Source organism: Ailuropoda melanoleuca, chromosome 5 (assembly GCF_002007445.2).
Source record: "Ailuropoda melanoleuca isolate Jingjing chromosome 5, ASM200744v2, whole genome shotgun sequence".
NCBI lineage: Eukaryota > Metazoa > Chordata > Mammalia > Carnivora > Ursidae > Ailuropoda > Ailuropoda melanoleuca.
The window spans coordinates 7,062,731-7,071,744 of record NC_048222.1 but is presented as its reverse complement, the minus strand read 5'-3'; positions in this window follow the sequence as shown (position 1 = coordinate 7,071,744).

The following is a 9,014-nucleotide window of genomic DNA, read 5'->3' as shown; positions in this document are numbered from 1 at the left end:
CCCCGGGCCGCACCCTGTTTTGGTCTCGCTGCAGTCTCGGCTCCCCCCTTCCCTGTCCTCACGCCCTCTAGCATTCCCTGCGCTTTCCTTTCGAGGCTTCTCCCTCGCAGTCCTTGCTGCAGAGGGTTAATCTGCCAGAGGCTGGAAGCCCAAGAAGCCACCCCCGCCCCCCCCCTGCTAGCCAGCGCCCTGGCACCCAGACTCCCTCTCTTCACGTTCTTCTGAGCAAGACATAGTTTCCTCCACCCTGATCTGTGTCACACCAGCAAATGCAGAGGACTGCTAGCCTCTGATCATTCCCTCCCATCCCTTTGGATTGAGAATTACTTTACTTCTGTAAGAAACGGTGTNGAATTACTTTACTTCTGTAAGAAACGGTGTTTCAAACTGAGGGCTTCAGAGGGGAGGGGGTGGGGGAATGGGATAGGCTGGTGATGGGTAGTAAGGAGGGCACGTATTGCATGGTGCACTGGGTGTTATACGCAACTAATGAATCATCGAACCTTGCATCAGAAACCAGGGATGTACTGTATGGTGACTAACATAATGTAATAAAAAAAAAACATTTAAAACGGTGTTTCTATTATATTGGGTGCATTCTGATACATGTTTTTCGTGTACAGGTTCTCAAAAGGGAGACACTTCCTCTCTGTCCCCAGATGGAGACAAAGGTATCACTGGTGCTTGGGAAAACTGTTCCAGTTGATTAATGGGTTTCCAGAAACATGAAAGTCTTGAAGATTCTTCCCAGGAATTGCTGTGTGCTCGCTGATGAAGCAAGCTTTCAGGAAGGCAGGGTGCCGAGCTGCTGGGTACAAAACCAGGGGAAAGGGAGCTGATGTGAACCCCCAGGATTCCAGCAGAAATGAGGCCCAAAGCTTTTGCATCAGCACAGTTTACCTGGGAGCTGTTACTGAGCCAAGCAGACTCCAGACAGGGGGGCAGTGACATTCAGGCCGACTTTCTATGATTATCCACGTGGCCTCCAGCTTCAGAGCCACCTGTAGGCCTGCCAGGCACTGGTTAACAACTTCCCTTGCACAGCTCGGCCCTCAGTCTTGCTTCTGGAGGAGCTCATCACCAACAAGCTTGCCAAGCCTGAGTTTCTCAGCCTACATTCCCCCACCGAGGGGCCAAAAATAAAAATAAAAATAATGTCCCTACCACCACTCCCTGTCCCCATGGAGATGTTATAGGCCACCAACAGCAGATGACAATCTCTGCTCTACTCTCATCACATCCACATTCACACTCACACAGGCATGATTGCCGATCAGCGAGGCTAGACAAGCTCATTAGATATCACACAGTTCTGGAAACTGCCCAGAACGGAAGCAGACTTCCTCTTACCCTGAGCAGGATGACAGCTGAAGTGAGGTGTCTGAGGGCAGAAGGGGCTTGAAAGCACTGTTAAAAAAAAAAACAAAAACAAAAACAAAAAAAACCCGAGGCCTAGGTGGCGCAGTGGGTTAAGCATGGGACTCTTGGTTTCAGTTCAGATCCTGACCTCAAGGTCATGACCTCAAGGTGGTGAGATGGAGCCTCACGTACATCCCGCTCTGCACTCAGTGCTGAGTCTGCTTGGGATTTTCTCTCCCTCTCCCTCTGCCCCTCCCCTCCACGCTTAGGTGCATGTGCTCTCTCTCTCAATCTCTCTCTCTCTCAAATAAATAAATAAATCTTTAAAAAAATACCAACACTTTGATGTGAACGCCCAGAAAGCAAAAGAAGCCCAGTTTAGGTAGTATTTATGAAGGAAGTACTCAGACCACTCATAATCTCCTACTAACAAATCTACACTCTTCTGACTCCCAGAAACGGTCTTCACGTTGACACAGATGTGAAAAGAGAAGAGTAGCCCTCTGCGGACGTTCTTCTGCTCAACAAAACAAGTTCTAATCTAGTTTTAAATTTTCCCTTAAAAATGCAGTAACTATGCTCAGATCTTGAAAACAAAACGTTACAGAACTTAAACCTTACTTGTTCTATTCTATTGATACTGTAATACAATTAATGTGAAAAGAGCTGTCAGATGGTACAATACCAAGCGAATGGAACAATTCTACTATAGATTAATTCAACAGGCTTCTGAAGGAGAGGCTATGATTCTAAGACATTGAAGAGCTCCGCCGTGGACACGTTGCTCTCTTTTCCTCCCATTTATCTCTGTTCCCATGTGTTGTCAAGTGTATATTCATCATAATGATTATTATATATTAGCTATAACTTCACAAAAGTTGTTTCAGTAGCCCATGTTACCATAATCTCTATTTTACCGATGAGAAAACTGGAGTTTACAAAGTTAAGTATCATGATTGGTTTAGGGAGGTGAAGCAAAAACATGTCTTGATTCCAGAGCCTGGGCACTCAGTCATTACAATGCATTGCTTCCTCTAAAACCAAGCATTTCTCTATCAGGAGGCCCACCCACACATCTGACCCGGGCCTGTCATCCCTGTGGACGGGAATTACATTTACCGTTCAAAAATGTGGTGGCAGGGGTATTGCCTGCTTTTTGGTTTTTTTCTTTTTAAGTCGGCTCCACCCACAGCATGGAGCCCAATGTAGGGCTTGAACTCAAGACCCTGAGATCAAGACCTGACCTGAGATCAAGAATCAGACGCTTAACCGACTGGGACAGCCGGGCGCCCCTGTCTTGCCTGTTTTCTGTCTGCAGTAGAACGAGTCTTGATATCAAGATCAGTCATTTAATCTCCCTTACAGAACTGTGAACTCATCCAGAAGAACCAGTGCTCGTCCTGATGGCTGGTTTAAAATTAAAAGCCAGACAAAAAGAAATGGAAAAAATTCTGGCATGTTTCAGGAAGGCAGAGTGATACTAGGGACTGATAAAAATTCAAAACCAGTCGCATGCAGTGCCCAGAACCAGCCAAAGATACGCAAACAAAACTGAGTTAAAACAGTCTCCAAAGTTTACAAAAGTGTAACCTAACCCCTTGAGAAGATAAAATCCTAGTAATCAATTCAGAAGAGATTCAACTGAAGATAATCACCGACCAAACCACATTAACACCATCTACAGTGATTTAACCCATGTAAAAATAAGATTGCCATCTTAATAATACTACATAATATTCACAAAGCATATTCATTTGTATCATCCTCCCAAAAGTTTATGAAGTTGGAAGGCCTGGCAATATCATCATTTTCATTATTATGTCACCATCATCCTCTCCATTTTTATCCATAATACTAATTTCTGGTAATTTGCAGGTAGTTATAGAGCTAATGAACAGTGAAAGGAGGATTCAAACCTGGTTATTTCATTGTTGTTTTTATTATACAGAAATCTTTTTATTATACAAGGAGTCCACCTTCAGGAAAATAGCAGAAATTGTTGCCTGCATAGGACATTACACTCCACACTTAACATTTGAGAGCTAATATCCAGAATGGTCTAAATTGACCCATGATGGGTATCGCTCTTGCTTTGAGAGCAGATTCTTTAAGCATCATCCACAAAACCTTAGGGAATTCAGATTTTGCAATCAGTGCTCCATTTTCCTCACATTTTAGCTCAGCCTGTCCGTGCTTGGAAGGTATTTTGCCACCTACCAGCCTAGCATATTTTCCAGGCTTGAGATCACAGTTAAGCATTGTTTTTATATGTGTACATGTTCAGAAAATGAAGAAATTAAAATAGCTGAGCACCTGCCAAATTTAGCTATTACTGTTAAGTATTAGCATTTTTCCCTAAGGATAGTATACCAGTTAGTCATTCGGGATAAATCAACATGCATCATCTCATTGTGCTAACCTATGTGTACATCAAGGAAATGCTTTTATGTCTAAAGACAAAAGACACCAAAATAATATCCCAACCTCTGAAAGAAATCAGTTATGAGAAATACAAAGCAGAAATTAATCACTGATAATGGAATGCAGAAATAAAGCCTGCTAACAAAACTCCATTAACTAAAAATACTCAGAATGATATTTATAACTATGATTTTACATTTTCTACAACTTCTGAATGTCAGGACTGGAGCCTAGAACTTAGAAGAGGAACAGATTAATTAAAAAATTAATTAACTCTGCTTAGCTGAAGCTTCCCCTTTACGAGCTGACACTTTATTTTTAACTTTAGTCTTTTGGGAATGAGAGCTTCCCAAAATGCATCCCCGCATACTTAAATGGAGTTAGTGATCACGACTGAATTTTTATCGGTGAGTCAGGGTATTATGGTGAATTATGCTGCAATACAGCAATGTCTTGGAGTCCACTGATGCGTCAAGAGTTTGTCTTTGCCCTAAAATTATGCCAGAAGAGGTAAACTTTCTCAATTTCTGTGTCTATTCTAGTTTTTCAGTCTCCTCTTCTGCTCTCATATTTCAGTTGTCGCTGCCTTGCCCGCCATTTTGGTTCTCCTATGATCTGGGCAACTCCATAGACTGCCTTCACTAGGCTTTGGCTCAGTGCCAAAGGAATTCTTGAAGAAGTGAAGTATTTCAATCTTAAGTAAACTTCATACTATCTATCTTGGATATTCAGAAGCTTTTCTCCCCCCTCTTACTTCCTGCTTCTTTGGCTGTTTTCCAAATACTTACTCTTGCCAAAGGAGTGTTCTATGAATAATAAAGTGTGATCGAAGATAATACTTGAGAATACAGAGATAGGCAGAAACCTATCTGCTTATGCTGCCAGGATTCTCTGGTTGGCCGCAGTTTTTAAAAAAAAGAGAGAGAGAGAGAGATTGAGAGAGAGCAAGGTAGGGCCTTGCCTGATGGCCCTGGAGCCTTGGGTGTGCTGCCACCCTCAGCCCCCACTCTCTCTGTCCCCCCAACACAGCCTCACTGTGGGCGTGGCTGCTGAGGCCACCTCCATCATAGGCTTCGGAGAACTCCACAGTATTAACTCTTTAGTCCAGTCCTTGTATTCATCTTGGACACCACTTGGAATCTCTCTCAACTCTTCTATTTTTCACCCTCCTCTTCACTTTCTGTTCTGCACCTGATCCAGTGATAGTGCCAAGCACCACCATATAGTTTTAAATTTTTTTGCACAACCATATTTTGGACTGAACGGATAGATGATTCCCTAGCAATCAATGCAGCCAACAGGACTCATGACTCGTTTTTTCCAATAGTTTATCCTCATGACCTAGCGTGTTGTTCAGAGCCTGCACAGCCTTTGGTCAGCACATTAGGCTGGCAAGCCCTAAATGCTGAGTGGACAGTGAAGTCCTTTATTTATAGGACTGAAGCAGGTATTTGACCCTATTCCCTTGGATCTTTTCCTGTATTCCTGATGTGCCATTTCTGCAAATTCCATGTATTTCTGAACATTTTTCGATCATTATTGGTCAATTCTCACAGAGTGTCCTGTGAAACAAGCTTAAGTTTTTCCCAAAAATATTACTCATGTCAATCATCAATCTCCGAGAAATGGACATCAAGCTTAGCTGACCACAGGACTTTTTTTGTATATGTGATGTATCCTTCAGAATTAGCATTCCCCAGATTCACTTGGGGAAACAGTGCTTTCACTTGTGAAGATTGATTCAACACTCAGCAAATATTCATTAAGGAGACTTTATTTATAAAGCACTATTCTAGGTGCTTGGAATACACATCAGCTACAAACAGACAAAAATCATTCCCCCAATGGAGCTTACAGGGGAAGACATAAAAAATATCAAAAGATAATATTAGTATGCCAGAAGATGAGGAGTACATAGAGTAAAAGAAAAGTATGGCAAGGTAAACAATGTATGTACGTTGTAGTGCTAAATAGAGTGGTCAGAGTAGGCTGCATTGAGAAAGTCACATTTGAATGAAGACTTGAAGGAAGCCAAGGATTTCTGGGCACAGAACATTCCAGAAGGAGGAATTGTTAGAGCAAAGACTCTAAGACAGGAATGGGCCTGGCAGGATGGAGAAACATCAGTCTGGCCAGGAAGGCTAGAACAGAGTAAGCGAGGGGAGAGAGAAAGCAGATGGGCCAGCAAGGCGTTGGGCAGCAGGCTATGGGGACCTTGGAGACCATTATAACAATTTCTACTGTTTCTTTGATTTCAATGGGGAGCCACTGCAGGGATTTGAGCACAGGGGTGTCTATACCCTTGAAATAATCACTCCCTTTTTCCCCTTCCTCTAGTCCCTGGTAACCACCATTCTACTTTCTGTTTCTGTGAATTTACCTTAGATATCCCATATAAGTGCAATCATACTGTGTGTGTCTTGTGGTAACTGGCTTATTTCATACTACATAATGTCCTCAAGGTACATGCATGTAATAGCATGTGACAGGATTTCCTTCCTTTTTAAGGCTGAACAATATTCTATTCTATGCATAGACCACGTTTTAGCTTTTCATCCATCGATAGACACTTGTTTCCACCTTTTTGTTAATGTGAATCGTGCTGCTATGAAAATGGGTGTGCAAATACTCTTTGAGACCCTGCTTTCAATTCTTTTGTGTAAATACCCAGATACAGAATTACTGAATCATTTGATACTTCTAAGTTTAATTTTTTGAGATGCCATCATCCTGTGTTCCATAGTTGCTGTGCCATTTTACATTCCCCCAATGGTGCACAAGACTTCCAATTTCTATACATCCTTGCCAACACTTATTATTTTCTGTAATTTTTTTAAACAGTAGTCTTCCTAATGGGTATAATATGATAGGTCTCATCGTGATTTTGATTTGCCTTTCTCTGATGATGAGTGATGTTGAGCATTCAGGGGTTGTTGGCTATCTGGATGTCTTCTTTAGAGAAATGGCTATTCAGGTCCTCTGCCCATTTTTAAGTCAGTTTGTTTGATTTTTTTGTTTTGGAGTTGTAGGCATTCTTTATGTAATAATCTGGATATGAATCCCTTCCTTATCAGATATTTGGTTTGCAATTATTTTCTCCCACTCCATAGGTTGCTTTTTCACTCTGTTGATTGTGTCCTTTGATGCCCAAAAGTGTTTAAGTTTGATGTAGTTCCACTTACCTCTTTGTACTTTGTTGTTTATGCTTTGGTATTGTATCCAAGAAAACATTGCCAAGTTGTTTTTCTTTTCCTTTAAGATTTATTTATTTATTTATTTGAGTGAGCAACAGAGCGAGTGAGAGCACAAGCAGGGTTCAATCCCAGGACCCTGAGATCATGACCTGAGCTGAAGACAGATGCTTAACCGACTGAGCCACCCAGACACCCCCATTGCCAAGTTTAATGTCACTAAGTTTTCCCCTATGTTTCCTTCTAGGAGTTTTTAGTTTAGGTCTTACGTTTGGGTCTGCAATTCTTTTGAATTAAATTTTGGATATGGTGGAAGATAAGGGTCCAACTTCATTCTTTTGCATGTGAATGTCCAGTTTTCCCAACACCATTCACTGAAGAGATTGTCATTGCCTGTTGAGTGGTCTTGACACCCATGTGGAATATCATTTAACCATATATGCAGTGGGTTATCCAAATTCCTATATTTTTAATATAAAACTATTGAACTATCACTTTGCTTACCAAGTTCTTTAAAATCTATCCCATAAAAGGGCTTATTATTTTCCTACATAAAGGCAGTTCTCTCCCTGAGATAAACTCTCCTGCCAGCTATGAAAATTTTACATTTTTCCCAACTGTCACACTGTGTGAACCAGATGAACACCATCTTGGACAAATCTGCTATGATGGCCTTTCTGTGACCTAAAACCTTCTTGAGCACAGCCCCCCACTGCACATTCTTTCCTTTTGTTTAACCACATCCTTAAGTACTCCCTGGTGGCATAACATGCTTGATCTGCCTTGGAGATATGACTGTGACACACACCTATTCTCAAACATTCTCCTGCTGGGTGGTCCCCAGCATGTATTCCCAGCCTCTAGGACTGTAAAAGCAGATCTTAGCAGGAGGTGGGGTTGCAAAGATCTATTCCTGTTGCCGCAGGACAAGACATATTTCTGTCCCTAAGTCCCTCTAATAAGCCATTTCTCATCAAGCTAGACTTATCGAACTTTTCCTTCAGTCTTCCAGCTACCTTTGGCCTTTGGAGGTCGTTTTGCATATAGAGCCTTTTCACAAAACACCCACCTATTGATGAAGGCAGGTCAGGTCCAGGAACCCAGAGGGTATTCTCCGCAGGACCAACCAAGAGGGTCCTTGAGGCTTCGCCCAGGATGGAAATCAAAACCGAGGCAGCAGGAGACAAAAGAGTTTACTGAATGAAGGTATAAAGAGAGTGCAGGTACAGAGTGTCTGGGAGACTCAGAAAGGAAAGGAGGGAGTCTCATCTTTGCTCAGGGTCTGGAAGTTTTCAGTGAGGACAGTAGTCTGGTGTATGTGTCCCCTCCGGCATCCAGAAACTGGTTAGAACAAAACAAAGGCCCAGGTGTTGTTCCTTGGAGCCATGGGGCCTTTGTGTCAAGGTGTCCAGTGCACTTAGTCTGCAACATGCATATGATGGCCTTAGCCGGTAATTCTCACCTGGTCCTTCCTTAGATGTTATCTATTTTAAAGAAATCATTAACTCTTTGTCCCTTACAAGGAGAACAAACATTATCTGCATTATGAGGCATGTGTAAAGTGGGGTGAGGTGCAGGACCCAGCAAGAATAGGAGCAAGAAAAGGAGCAAAACGCAGATTTTTATGGAGTCCCTCTCTTACTATGAACCCAATCTTCCTAAGCTTCAGTTCCCGTGTGTGTGTGTGTGTGTGTGTGTGTGTGTGTGTGATACATGCATAGAGAGAGAGAGAGAAATAAAACTGTCTGCAAACATCATAGATTTTTTAAACTATACTTATTGAAAGATACATAATGTATAGATGTTATTATATATTTAATTTAAATAAAAATCATAAATAGTAATAGTCATTTAAATAAAAATAGTAAAGCGTATATGCATGTTCCCTCAACCCATTCTAAGAAACAGAACATCAGGAAAACCATCCACAGTGCTCTTCAAAGGGAGACTCAGCCTCCCACCCCTCACCTCACCCTCTCTCCCACCGAGGGTCCATAAGGACTTTCCAGGATACATAAGCACTTACCAGTTTCAGGAAGTCTA